The sequence below is a fragment of the Notolepis coatsorum genome (genome assembly GCF_963971535.1).
Source record: "Notolepis coatsorum genome assembly, chromosome: 7".
Classification (NCBI taxonomy): Eukaryota; Metazoa; Chordata; class Actinopteri; order Aulopiformes; family Paralepididae; genus Notolepis; species Notolepis coatsorum.
Window position 1 is genome coordinate 128,474,485 of NC_140171.1, and position 15,114 is coordinate 128,489,598.

The following is a 15,114-nucleotide window of genomic DNA, read 5'->3' on the forward strand; positions in this document are numbered from 1 at the left end:
GGTTGGAGTAAAATGAGCGAAATGTATCATTGATTTTCTTGGGGTTGGTGGTTATCTCCCCGTTGGTCCTTAATGGCAGGGATATCCGCAAATTGATCGCTGGCCCGTATCCTCATAGCCAGTAGGTGACTTGGTCTAGAGCCATGAAAGTAATAGTGTTGTCTTGTTCTGTGCATTTGAAATTCAGACTGTTGTCTTAAAATGGAGTTAATCTCCTTCTTCACTACTTTAATTTGGAGCTCCAGTCGGTCAGAATAGTCGCTGCATAGAAGACATCAATGTTTTATGCAGCTCCTCCAATTCCACCAACTTGGAAAGATGCCCCTTGCGGAGATTGGAAGCAAATAGCGTGGTATTACTCCTAATAAATCCCTTGACTGCATTCCACAGAGTTATGGGGTCCTGTACCGAGCCAGCATTAAACTGCACGATTTCAATGAGCTTCTCTTTAAATTGTAGATTAAATTCCTCGTTCTTCAGCAGTGTTGAGTTAAAGCGCCATTTTGCTGAGTGAACCCTTAACCCATCTCCCGCCAATGACTGATTAACACGTCATTCTCCGCCATGCGTTGTCTGCCAATGACTGATTACCACGTCATTGAGATCAATATTTCAAATTTTCGTCATGGTATTCACATTTCACCCACGGAGGCCTGACTGGTGCTGTAAATCTCCGCTCAACTCTCCAATGCTTCAATACCGCCACCTGGTGGCCGATCGGCGAGTTGCCAAAACCGGAAGTCACCGGAAGTGCTTGGTGTCCCCCCTATTCCGTCCGGCCACTCGCTATCGCTCGCGGGACTCCATCTTGACATACTGGATATCGATCCGTTGCCATAACTCAATAAACAACATTATTTGGACGTATATAGTATTATACAACCTGGAAATGGATCGCAAAGATCAACATCCCATAATAGCGATCTTTTTGCTCCAGTAGCATCCCGCATCGCTACGAGGAAGCTGCCGTGAGTTATAGCGTTTTTGATTATTATTATCCATACAAACTGTTCTGATCTATATATCACCCATACTACATGAATCATTTAACGTCGGTCATTGCATTATAAACGACCCCCCCCCCCCTCCGGTCACCAGCAGATGATGAGTCATGACGTTTAGGACCTTGTACAATTGAAATTTTTAATATAACGTTGATCGGTGTCAAACGGCATTTGATAATCTAATAATATGCATTTATGGCTATAACTCACGTTCTATGAAATACAGCAGAAAACGATAAAAACATATTTATACTCTGGACGGTATTTTAGTATGAATGTGTGAATGAAAAAGTAAAATGTTCCTACATCCTGAACGATATATAATTGATGTTGAATAATTGAAAGTTATAGCCCTGCAAAGAAGGTGAATATCTCCATAGACAAATAGAGCTGGCAGAGGATGGTTTAGGATGAATCAAAGTGGTGGCGGAGAATGGGTTTTAAGGAGGATGTATTTGTGGTCTGACAGTGCAATGGGCTTCAAGTCAACGTCAAAACTATCGAATAGCCTAGGGGAGGAGAAGACATAATCAATTCTGGAGAAAATGTTATGTCTTGCAGAGAAGAAAGAGTAGTCTCGTGAGGTTGGGTTGAGTACCCGCCACATATCCATAACCCCCGTGTCTTTAGACCAGCCACGTAGGGCCACGGACGCCTGCTTTTGATCGTGGGTTACAGCATCTCCGGATTTATCAATCAATGGATCCCACATGGCATTGAAATCAGCACCCACTATGAATGAGTACTCAGGCAGTTTCAGCATCTCTGTAGTGAGTGCAGTATAAAATTGTGCGTCATACACATTAGGGGCGTATGCAGCTATAAGAGCAATTTTCCTGTTAATGTATTCCAATTTCGCTATAGTGATTCGTCCTTCAGCATCCGACCACACGTCTACTAGTTTAATATTCAGCCTCCGCTTAGCCACTATGGCTACCCCCCGAGATCTAGTGCTAAAAGAGGAGGAGCCTATACTATGATAAAATTTGTTTGCAAGTTTAGCACTGTCAGCCTTTAAAAGATGCGTTTCACTCAGCAAAGCCACATCGACCTCCTGTCTTTTCATCCATGTAAGAACACTTGTGCGCTTATGTTGCATGTTAAGCCCCCCTGAATTCCAGATCAAGATGTTTAAGTTAGCCATAGTCCACCCAGGTTGCAGTATGATTGGACGTGATTCCCCTGAAGTAGAGTACCACAATATATACACAACCCCACGTTAAGGACCTGTTGGGCGTGATCAGACATACAATAGAGCGAGCGAAAAGAAATAAAAAACAAAAAAACCTGTGCCCCCCCGCCCCCCCTCAAAAATCGTGTCCGATGTCGATCAAACATCACCTGGCACTGTGCCCGGGTCACAGCAACCAGGACCACATTATGTAACTTTACCATTCTAACCAGAATTGCATATTGTAACAAACTAGGACTAGGGGGACTCCCCCGTCTCTCAACAGAGAATATCAATCTAAAGATATACATACGCCCCCTAAAGAGCACCTACGGGAGGCTGCAATTCGAAACTGGCCACCGTAAATGCCCAAAACCCCCACCACCTCCTAATAGACAGTCTCCTCCCCACCGCATGTATATATTCCCTCCCCGCCGTATGTATATTCCCCTCCCACCCACCCACCCCCTCCTAATGTACAGTCCCCTCCCCATCATATGTATATACTCTGTCAGGATCTAGGGGTAACAGTACTGTATATTTGAATACCGCCTATGTCACAAATGTATCAGTACTAAATACCTATATGTCCCTATGCCATAAATGTCATGTATGTTATGTATGTCATAAATGTCTATATGAATTGAAAATGGGGGACCCTGATGGAAACAAGACAAACGTCTTTCTCAGGTCTGCATCCCCTTAACAATTGTATGTATTGAGCCGTACTGTATTGTACCCATTCTGCAATCTGTTAAATAAAGTTTTCATTCATTCATTCAATCTATGTCTATATATAAATCAGTGAATAGAACATTATTCACACGAAAAAGGCACATGAAACATAGTTCGTCCGAACTGAACTTGATTAAAGTGACGTACTCTTAACACATGTCGAAATAACACCATTGTGGAAACAAACCCTGATCATTACCGTGCTGTCCACGTTGAAGTTGCGCAGCGCCGGCGGCATACTTGTATTCTGTTATGACAAGGAGAGTTAAATGCAAACAACATTGTCCGCTGCGGCAGGATAGCTTCGACCTGCCACACCACACGCATACAGTTCTTTGCAAGGGGGAATAACCCCCTCGAATGGACGGACCATAAACATATTCAGTCTGTTTGAGTGAAGACTGTGATCTTCATCCCACCCGGTTAGAGTCGAATAAAGATAATAAACAACCGTAACAAATCCTTGCGCCGTTTACTGGATAGCTCAAGTGCTGGATGGTAAAAAGGGCAAGAGATAAATAATAATGAAAAAACTGATAAGAGTATAGGGCGTCTGAATTACATTCAATTAGTCCGTAATCATGTTTGTGATTGAAACAGTACCGTATAGAGAAGCCAGGCATTATCGTCTTGAAGATTGAATAAGCAGCGGTCGAAAGTGAATACCAAAATGCTGGGCTGGCTAGCTAGCCGGTGTGCTAAAAGCACTCGTGCAGTGAGGACGGTAGCCTGGTTAGCTTGTATGCTAGCCGCCCACATGTGGAATCATCGTCGCTCCTATAGGGATGCTAGCCTGGATAGCTAGCATGTTAGCAGGCCACACGTGAAGCCCGCCTCAGGTACCCGCTCCAGCCTCTCACTGCCCGTCGCTCGGCGCCTGCTCCACCGCGGCCTGTCCGCTCCCCCCCGTCGGAGCGACCGTGCTGCTTCTTCGGATGTAGTCCTCCGCCTCGGCTGGTGACTTGAACAGCCGGTTGCACGATACCGCTCCCCGGCCCGTCTTTACCTTTAACGTTGCTGGGAATAGCAGAAACACCTCCACAGCTCGCTCTCGTGCCAGATCCATAGCACCTGCGAACGCTCTTCGCCGTTTAGCTGTGTAATCGCTAAAGTCAGCGGAGAATCTCAATGTACATCCATTCACAACCGGAGGTTTCAGTCTTGCCTCTCTCAGTATATGCTGTCTCGTCTGGAATCTCAGGCAGCAGAAAATTAATGTGCGGGGGATTGCACGTCCGCCCTTCGCCTGGGTAGCTGGCCTAAAGATCCTATGCGCTCTTTCAATCTCAGGCCGAGCTATCTTTGGAAACCATCTTGGGACCATTTCCACAAGGAACCCAATCTGGTCGTCATCCTCCGTTTCATCAGGCAGTCCATAAATTCTCACATTGCAAAATCTCTTGTACACTGTAGTACCATCAAATTCAGTTCAAAAAAGCATTGCAAAATCATCACAGTAGAAAAAAAAGATTGCACATCGGCGGAAAATATTGCACATGAACCATTATTGCACATGTCCCAACATCTGTCATATTGCACATACAAGTATATATTATAGTGAGGTAGATGTAGATGTGGTGGCAATAGGGGGGGGGGGGTTGTTCAGTTCAGTGATGGCTCTCGGGAAGAAGCTGTTCTGCAGCCTGGAGGTGCAGGCTTTGAAAGCCCTGTATCGCCTCCCAGATGGCAACAGGGAGAAGAGGTGGTGAGAGTGGTGCATTTCATCCTTCAGGATGCTGCTAGCTCTGCGGAGGCAGCGCGTTCTGAAGATGTCATCCAGTGTGGGCAGGGGGAGACCGATGATTTTTTGGCAGGTGTTTATGACTCTCTGGAGGGATTTTCTTTCATATTCTGTGCAGTTTGCGTACCATGCTGTGATGGAGTATGTTAAAATGCTCTCAATAGAGCATGGTTGGGGTGGCTGGGGTCTCTGATGATCCTACAGGCTTTGCTTGCACACAGATGGTTGTACAGTTCCTCGATGGAGTCCCCGCCGGTGTGTTTGGCAGACGGCACTACCCTCTGCAGAGCTTTGCGGTTGAGGGCAGAGCAGTTCCCATACCACGCTGTGATTCCTGCAGTCAGGATGCTCTCGGTTGTACCTCTGTATGCATGTCCGTGCATGTGCGATGTGTGTATGTTTGTATGCATGTATCTATGATAACAAAAACTGTCAAGGCAGAATTTCATACAGACAAAATGGACAATTGAGATGCCATAAAGGACACCATAATTGTAGTGTGCTCTCTCCATCGCGGCTCTCTAGCGTGCCCTCTAAGACTGCATTCTATAGTGGGGCCACTGGGCCTAAAGGTTGACATGAACTGTAACTGCATCCTTCTTCAACTCATTCATCAGTCCAAAACATGATGATCATAATATAGTGGAGTGGGGTAAAATCATAAATATTCACTATATCATATTGGTTAATGTCCCAATAACCATCTCAGACCAACCCATAACCCTAACGGAATCATTCAAGTTCCTCGGCACCCACATCAGCAATAAACTTAAATGGGACATTAACACCACTGCCATCATCAAGAAGGCCCATGCAGCGCCTGTACTTCCTCAGGCAACTGAGGAAGTACAGAGTCCAACAGCGCCTGCTGGTCCAATTCTACACCGCCATAATTCAAAGCATCCTCACAGTCTGCATGGTACGGTTCCACTGATTTTTGTACAGGATCTCCTCTCTGGTAAATAGGAATACCTTGAAGACAATAACAGGAGCACTCATTCAAGGTTTATATGACTATGATTGCACCTCATGGTACCAAAGCACCTAAAAGGCCCTAAAAACAAGGCTCCAAACATCACAAAACAAACTGGTCAGACTACTGCTTGGCCTTACTCCTAATCTAGTCTAAGCTAAACTAAGATAAGATAAGATATAAGATAAGATATTCCTTTATTGATCCCCTTGGGGAAATTCAGGCATCATAGCAGCATGGGGGGGAGGGGTACAGGTAGTAAAACAACACAGTATACAGGTAGTAAAAGACAACACAGGCAGTGTAAACAATTTGATCAATATGGTCAATATAATTTACTATCTGACTAGCTGAGGAATATTCACATTATTCACAGTGTCACATAAGGTGCAGTATGCATGAGGTAGTGTTATAATTTACTATCTACTGAGTATACATTAATCAAAGTACCAGGGTAGTGTAGGTTGTCCCCCTTGGGTTCCTATAAGTCCCAGGTCAATGTCTGGTAGCAGTCGCTGTCGCTGCCCCCTGTTGTGGAGCCTGGAGGCTGCTAGTCGCTGCCCACTGTTGTGGAGCCTGATGGCCACTGGTATGAAGGACTGTCCGAGGCGGTTAGTTGAGTGTCGGGGGGGAATGAGTCTGTGGCTGAACGAGCTTCTCATCTTGACTAGCTCGTCGTAGAGGGGGTGGTAGGGGTTCTCCATGATGGCATCCAGCTTCCTTATCATCCCCCTCTCTACCATCACCTCAAGTCTAGGTAGCTCGACTCCCACCACGGAGCTAGCCTTCCTCACCAGCTTGTTGAGCTTGTTGGTGTCCCTTGAGTTGATGTAGCCTCCCCAGCATGCCACAGCATAGAAGAGGATGCTGGCCACAACAGACTGGTAAAAAGACTGCAGCAGTTTGTTGCACACATTGAAGGACCTGAGTCTCCTCAGGAAGAACAGCCTGCTCTGTCCCTTCCTGTAGAGGGCCTCTGTGTTGTATCTGGGTAGTGTGTGTCTCACGAATTAGCCTAGCTTTAGCTAGTCTCTAGTTATATACTCGTACTGGCCAATCGCGTCTCGCTCTTCGCCATTGAGATATACCTCATCTCCAGTACCTACTGTACTTCATTAACGAAACAAAGCACCCATGCATTTGACCAGGCCCCGCCCCAGCGTACCCCTATAAGGCATCAGGCATGGTCACCCTCGCCCTTCCTCTTTTTTCGTTTTCCATCATGGACGTGCAGTGCATCCCATGTAACTAGTGTTATGAAATGCAGAGAGAAATTGAACAATGTTGGGTTTTCGCCGGAGGCTTGCCAGCCCCTAGAATCTTCTGGGCATGATCCAACGGCACGTCGGGTCTGTCATGGGGTTTCCTCGTCTTTTGACAGCAGATCGAGGGACGTCGCGCAATGTTTAGCTATCGGGCTAACTCGCACTCAGGTAGGCTCTGTGCCATCAGGCATTAATGCTGGTGTTAGTAATACTGCTTGTTGTCCTGTGAGACAACCGAGTTGTGTATTGGCGCAAGGGGCAGGATATCTGGGTAAACGTGACTCTGAGTTGGACGTTTTCCCGGCTATCCTGGAGCGCGCTGCTAATGCTAATGCTGTAATGCTGGGTCGCTGTTCTACTGTTCCCCGCTGTGGGATGTCACCGCTTTTCCCTCCTCTTAACCGGTTCATTGATGAAGGTCAGTCAGTAGCTAATGTGGGGGGTTTTGCTGCGACTTATTTACCCTTTTTACGGGTAAATGGGCTGACAACAGGGCGCAAGGCAGGTGTGCTTTGGCTTGAGAGCCAGGTAGCATCGATCCTTTGCCCTGGCGGGGTTGAACGGTGTCCCGCCCGGAAGCCGACGCTTGAGAGCAAGTCGGCCTGGCAGGTGGAAGTATGGACTGATGATGTTTATACTGCCATAGGATGGAATTTAGCTGTGGCCAGTGTCGTGGCTCAGCTGATTGTTTTTCTGTCCACATTGACGTCGGGTAGTGGGGCTGCAGGGCCAGCCGACGCTGAAAACATTGTGCATGTTTTTGGGGTTATTGAAATCTTGAATCAGTCGCAAGCTATAACCGCAAGGAGGATCAGGATGCTATCAACACTTATTAATAGGCATCTCTGGTTGGAGCAGTCTTCCCTTGGGGAGGAGGAAAGGTTTCTTCCCCTTAAGGCTCCTCTTTCCGCAGAAGGACTTTTTTGTTGTTCTGCGGAAACCTGGGCCCCAGGTTGACCTGGGCCCCACACCGCCTCACGCCATGCAGCCAGAGGTGAGAGCTCAGCCTCGTCAGCGACTATGGCGAGGCCCTCGACCAGGGGCCATGTTTCCCCCGCCTGAGGTACCCTGGGCTCTATGTCAACAGGTGTCCACAAGGCCGACAGCCTTGGCGGCCGAGGGATCGGCTACATTGGATGAGCACGGCCTAAGAAACCGTCGCCGTCCTGCTGTGTGCAGCCCGCTCTCCGATCACTCCCTCCCCCAACACCAGCGGAAAAGGGGCTCTGATTTGTTTCCTTTGGCTGCGGGCCGCGGGTCTTCATTGAAGCGCATGCGGCCCCACGTTTCGCTTCTCATGAGGACAGGGGCTGACACCCAGTTGATGGCTGAGCCTGGGTCTGTCCTTGAGAATGTTGTGCTGTCATGCGTTCTGCGTCTGCGTTTGGGGAGCCTGGTGTTACGTCTGTCACCTTTAAAGGTTGTCAGCAGGGGGACTCGAGGCCTCTTCGGAAGAATGCTCAGCGCGGGTTTCCCCGACCTCGCCTTCACCAGGCCGGGTATCACGTTAGTGCCTCCCACTCCGGAGAGCCCGGTAGTGGTCTGGCAGGCGCGCGTGATTTGGGTGGTAGTAATATCACTGCAGGGCTACGGTGTGTAGGAACCCATGGGGTCCTCACACCTTGCATGTCCAGCTGCAGAACAGCCCCTCAGCGGTCCATGCTGGAAGGGTGTTCAGTGGGGGAGCTCTTGTCACCTGGTATGATGTCAGCTTCTCCCGTATCAAACCGGCCCTTTCTGTCGGGGTCCCCCCTTGGGTGCGATTGCCTCGTGGGTTGTGTCAGGGACCGATATCCCGACTCCACGAAACGCCCTGCCCGCACGGTTAGTGGGTCCAGAGTTGGCTACGCACAGCGGGTGGGACCGGGCCGCCTATCTACAGTTCCTTGCGGGCCAGCGCCAAATGGCGGCGGGTGCGCTTTGGGACTATCATCACATATGGCTACAGCAGTGCCATATGTCGAAGTGGATGGAGTCAATGTTGAGGCGGGGGCTTGTCTTGCAATTCGCACAAGCCCACCCTCCGTTTTCAGGTTTGGTGCAGGGTCGGCAGCAGTGACAGTTCTGGCCGACGAGATCCAATCTCTGTTGGCGAAGCAAGCCGTAGTCGTGGTCCCATGGGAGGATGCGATGTCGGGCGTCTACTCCCGGTATTTTCTGGTGCCCAAAAAAATGGGAGGTGTCAGACCTATACTGGATCTGTCCGCGTTCAATCGTCTGATTGTGGCGAGACGGTTCAGAATGTTGACGTCAAACACCTGTTAAACGCTGTCAGGGTGGGGGACTGGTTCACCTCCATAGACCTGAAGGATGCGTATTTTCACATCCCGATTTTCCCTCCTCACAGGAAGTTCCTACGGTTCCTGTTTCAGGGCGTGGCGTACGAATACCAGAGGTTGCCATTCGGCTACTCTCTGGCCCCCCGCACATTCACCAAGTGCGTAGAGACCGCGCTGGAGCCTTTACGTCGTCAGGGGATACGAATTATTTTCTATCTCGACGACATTCTGCTCCTCAGCCGGTCGGAGGAGGTCGCCAGGTCTCATACCAGGCTGGTGGTGGAATTCCTCACCAAGCTGGGTTTTGCTGTGAACTGGAAGAAGAGTACGCCTCTTCCCAGTCAACAGGTGGAGTACTTGGGCTTGGTTCTTGGGCAACCCTCTCGGAGCAGCGGCAAGTGTCTATCCTCGGCACGCTCAGGGGTCTCCGTCCTGGCAGGACGGTTACGGCGCTGTATGTGATGCGCCTGCTTGGTATGATGGCATCTGCTCACTCTGTGGTCCCTCTTGGCCTCCTCTTCATGGGGAGGATACAGAGGTGGTTTTCCAGTATGAAAATAGACCTGGTGAGAGACAAGTGGAAACGTTTGAAGGTTCCCTTGTCGATACGGGGGTCTTCACCGACGCCTCCCTCACGGGATGGGGGGGGGGGGGGTGTGTCGGACCGATGCAGTGGGGGGCAGCTGGACGGTCCATGCTGCCCAGTCTGCTATCAATGTGTTGGAATTGAAGGCGGTCCTCCTGGTCCTCGAACGGCTCGGCCCCTTGGTGTGGGGCGAGCACGTGATGGTCAGGACGGACAGCACGACGGCAGCGGCATATATCAACAGACAGGGTGGAGTACGCTCCATCCGTCTGCACCGGGCGGCGTTCGAGCTTTGGCTATGGGCGTCTCGCAATCTGCGCAGCCTGACTGCACTCCACATCCCTGGCAGGGAGAATGTGGGCGCAGATGTGATGTCGTGGGCGGTCTTCGTCACGACGAGTGGGGTCTACGTCCAGACATAGTCAGACAGGTCTGGGACCGCTTCGGGGAAGCTTCGGTGGATCTGTTTGCAAGCAGACAGTCTCACCTGTGCCCCTTGTGGTTCTTGGTCAGACGGGAGGACAATCGGTTATCCGAGGCCCCGTTTGAGCCTCTTGAGCAGGCGTCTTTGGAACAGCTGTCTTTCAAGACTGCGTTCCTGCTGGCCATCACCTCCGCCAAGCGCGTGGGTGAGCTTTGTGCTTTCTCGGTGCGGCCGGAGTGCTTGTCTATTCGTGTCAATAGCGGTGCGACTCTGAGTCCTAATCCAGTCTTCGTGCCAAAAAATATCCGGAGTTCTTTTTGCTCCAGGGATATTGTGGTTCAGGCGTTTCATCCGCCTCCTCACGCTGGTGAGTTAGAGGCGTGCCTTCACCTGTCATGTCCAGTCCGGGCTTTGGGGGTTTACCTCAGCCGGACTCAGGACCTCAGGGCTACCGATCAGCTCTTTGTTTGTTACGGTGGCTCTCGCGCTGGTAAGGCACTGTCGAAACAGCGCCTGTCACATTGGTTGTGCGAGGGCATAGCCCTTTGCTACACGTTGGCTGGGCTGGCCCCCCCTGGGGGTGTCAGGGCGCACTCCACTCGTGGGGTGGCGGCCTCTGCCGCCTTGTTAGGGGGGGCCTCGGTGGAGGACATCTGTGCTGCGGCCTCCTGGTCCTCCCCGGGTTCGTTAGGTTTTACCTCATGGACATGACTGGGGGTTCTGTTTCCCAGGTGGTTCTGAGGTGGGTTAGCAGGGGTGTGTGGGTGTGTGCCACGAGGTGCTGTGTCACACGTGGTCCCGCCTGTGCTGAGCGTTTTTAGGGGTCTCTAGTTCCCTCTTTTTCGCACTTGGGTGGAGTTGACTGCCGCCCCCTCTTCACTAGGAAGGGGGGGGGTGACGGGACTCCCCTCCCCCTGGTGGTAGGGCTTGCGGGTCCTCAGGGGGTACATTTGTCGGGCCACGCGTCTGCTCTGCCCCATATATCAATGGCGAAGAGCGAGACGCGATTGGCCAGTACGAGTATATAACGATAGGTTATGTATATAACCTAGTTATATGAGTACTGGCTGAGCGTCTCACTCTTAGTGCGCCCTGAGGTCCCTTGGTGGGGTTTTTCTTGATGGAAAACTTTTCCCGAGGAAGGGCGAGTGTGACCATGCCTGGTGCCTTATAGGGGTACGCTGGGGCGGGGCCTGGTCAAATGCATGGGTGCTTTGTTTCGTTAATGAAGTACAGTAGGTACTGGAGATGAGGTATATCTCAATGACGAAGAGCGAGACGCTCAGCCAGTACTCATATAACTAGGTCGTTACAGTGTGTGTCTCATGAGTTAGCCTACCTTTAGCTAGTCTCTAGATACAGCGTGTGTCTCACTAGTTAGCCTTAGCTTGTCTCTGGGTAAAGTGTGTCTCATTAGTTAGCCTAGCCTTAGCTTGTCTCTGGGTACAGTGTGTGTCTCACTAGTTAGCCTTAGCTAGTTTCTGGGTACAGTGTGTGTCTCACTAGTTAGCCTAAGGCTAGACAGCTTTTATGCGTCTCAGATTTGCATATTACCACGACTAAGTAACAAGCCTCCTACCCGATTGGCTAAAAAGGTATATGGAATTGTCTTTCAGTCAACCGTGCACACGGCTGGGTTGACCCGTGTCAAAGTACTGGTAGCTATGAACAGGGCTTATTGCCTATATTATATTAGAGATATGGTATATTATATTGAGATGAAAGTCAAGTTAGACCGCGCTCACAATAATTTACACTGGGTGCTGCAATCCCGAAGATATAAGTAGAAAAAAGCAGGAAGCCGGACCAGCACTCTCAGGTTTCGACAATTTTAATCGCAGCCGGATACAACAAACATGTTTCAGAACAGGTGTTCCTTCTTCAGTGTTAATGGCTAGCAATATTAGTTTGAAAAGATGGTGGCTATATACAGGGTGGGCAGGAAGTGACATCAAAACAGGTATGCCTGGGATTACTGGTCAACTTTGACCCTAGGAAGGACATTATAATGTGAAGTCAATTCCAAAATTACAAAAATTACTAGAAACAAAATACATCTTCACCATAGCTAATAGGGCTAAATAAACGAGCCCATTGCAATATTTGCAAACCAAAAATCCTCTTAAGATAAGAGCAGCAAAAACAAGGAAAACATTTCCTCATTCGTAAAAACAATGATAATAATAATAATGTAATCATAATGATGGTAAAAGTCACTTATTATAGGAAACAGGTTAACACGTTCTCTTCATTCATTCCCCTTGGTTCAATGCAATTGAACAAATGGATATAATAACATTCACGTTGCAATAGCAGCTTATGCCTATCACCCCCTCTAGAGGGCCTGTTGACTAGCTCGAGTCCCATGTATTTCAGATCGTTGACGGCATGATTGCATTTAGAAAAATGTCGAGCTACAGATGACTTGACATCTGCATTTCTGACTGAACATTTATGTTCACTGATTCTAGATTTAAAAGGGGGGAGTGTTATAATGTGAGCTTATTAAAACTGAGTTAATACTAATTAGGAATAGTAAATAAAACAAATCTGTTCTGGCCCATGGACTTCTACCCGGACTGTTACAATCACAGCCAGGGCCTCTCTCTCACCTGCTGCTTCCACGCCCTTATATGGGCAGCTTCCTGTTGCTGCTTCCACACGCTGTCAGCCAGGTTCAATCTGCACACCTGAGACTTGTCAGGTCATCACCAGCCCTGACAAGATACCTGCATTTCCTGCCACTCCCTGTCCGAGTGTTGCTTGAATCTGGAGACAGCTGAGACGCAGCACCCTGGCAATCTTCTTTTTTAAATTTTTTTTAAAGATTTATTTTTTGGCGTTTTTATCGCTTTATTGCTACTGGGCTGTCGCCGAGCGTCCATACCCCCCTCCAGGGGGTGGGGTAAGAGGGGGAGGCACTGTCGCCCAGCGTCCATACCCCCCTCCAGGGGGTGGGGTAAGAGGGGGAGGCACTGTCGCCCAGTGTCCATACCCCCCTTCAGGGGGTGGGGTAAGAGGGGGAGGCGCTGTCGCCCAGTGTCCATACCCCCCTTCAGGGGGTGGGGTAAGAGGGGGAGGCGCTGTCGCCCAGCGTCCATACCCCCCTTCAGGGGGTGGGGTAAGAGGGGGAGGCGCTGTCGCCCAGCGTCTATACCCCCCTCCAGGGGGTGGGGTAAGAGGAGGCGCTGAATGAACCCTTAGTCACTTTACAGCACGGCGGGTGTTAATGAACCCTTCGTCACTTCACAGCGGGTGTTAACACTTTGAGTGCCAACGACGAGATTTCTCATTAGTTCATGCCAACCGTTCAGTGCCAACGACGAGAGATCTAGTTTTTAATAGTTTTTTATTTATTATCGATTTCCATTCATTTTTCATCAATCTAGACTCACGTTACCAGTGGGGATCTGTCTGAACTCTAACAGGGAAAATACCGCCCCCTATCGTCTCTCCGGATGGTACTGCACCCATTTGGATTGGATTGAATGAAACGCATGGAGAAAAAAAAAGTCCTGCTTCCACATTTTACTTGTCAGACATGTAACCGGAGACGATCGAAGTCATCGCCCACCCTCAGAACAGCGGAAAATGTGTGTTTCCAGTACCCAGCGTTGGATCAATAAACTCGATCGATATTTGGAATGGCGATCAGGAATTGGAATAATCTTTTTGGAGAACATCTGATCTGAGGTAAGGAATCTATTTTACCAGTCTTGGGATAATCAGAGCTATTTTCACCTATATATCAGCGTGTGCCATATGTGTGTATGTGTGTGTGTGCGATCAGGAAATAAGATAATCGATTTTCAGCCTGCTTCTATAGCGTGCATAAGTACACATATACTATCGATAATCTAGCATTTATTTGAAAACGATTCATAAATAGGCCGAAAAATGACAACGTGTTTTGTGTATTCCAGTGTATTCCAGTAAAGGGCGATTATCACAGAATCTTCTGACATTTTCTGAAACTTTCAAGAAACGAGCGTTTTTCAAAATGGTATAAAACGGAAATGAACCGATTAAAAAAACAATCCGTTTCGACAATGTTGACTGCAAACAAGTCATTGATAAGCGACGGCCATATTATACACATAACCATAATTTAAGATATAGTTTATGCGTTCGCAAATATGAGAGCTCTATCATTGAAGTGGGTGGTGGCACGCAACAGGGTTCCGGGGCACCAGACCCGTGGCACTCAAAGTGTTAATGAACCCTTCGTCACTTCACAGCATGGCGGGTGTTAATGAACCCAGCGTCCATGGGGTAAGAGGGGGAGGCACTGTCGCCCAGCGTCCATACCCCCCTCCAGGGGTGGGGTAAGAGGGGCAGGCGCTGTCGCCCAGTGTCCATACCCCCCTCCAGGGGGTGGGGTAAGAGGGGGAGGCGCTGTCGCCGAGCATCCATACCCCCCTCCAGGGGGTGGGGTAAGAGGGGCAGGCGCTGACACCCAGCCCGCTGGTGGTGGGCTCTCTGGTGGTGGCTCTCTGGTGGTGGCTCTCTGGTGGTGGCTCTCTGGTGGTGGCTCTCTGGCGGTGGCTCTCTGGCGGTGGGCTCTCTGGTGGTGGCTCTCTGGTGGTGGCTCTCTGGTGGTGGCTCTCTGGTGGTGGCTTCTGGTGGTGGGCTCTCTGGTGGTGGCTCTCTGGTGGTGGCTCTCTGGTGGTGGGCTCTCTGGTGGTGGCTCTCTGGCGGTGGGCTCTCTGGTGGTGGCTCTCTGGTGGTGGCTCTCTGGTGGTGGGCTCTCTGGTGGTGGCTCTCTGGTGGTGGCTCTCTGGTGGTGGGCTCTCTGGTGGTGGCTCTCTGGTGGTGGCTCTCTGGTGGTGGCTCTCTGGTGGTGGCTCTCTGGTGGTGGCTCTCTGGTGGTGGCTCTCTGGTGGTGGGCTCTCTGGTGGTGGGCTCTCTGGTGGTGGGCTCTCTGGTGGTGGCTCTC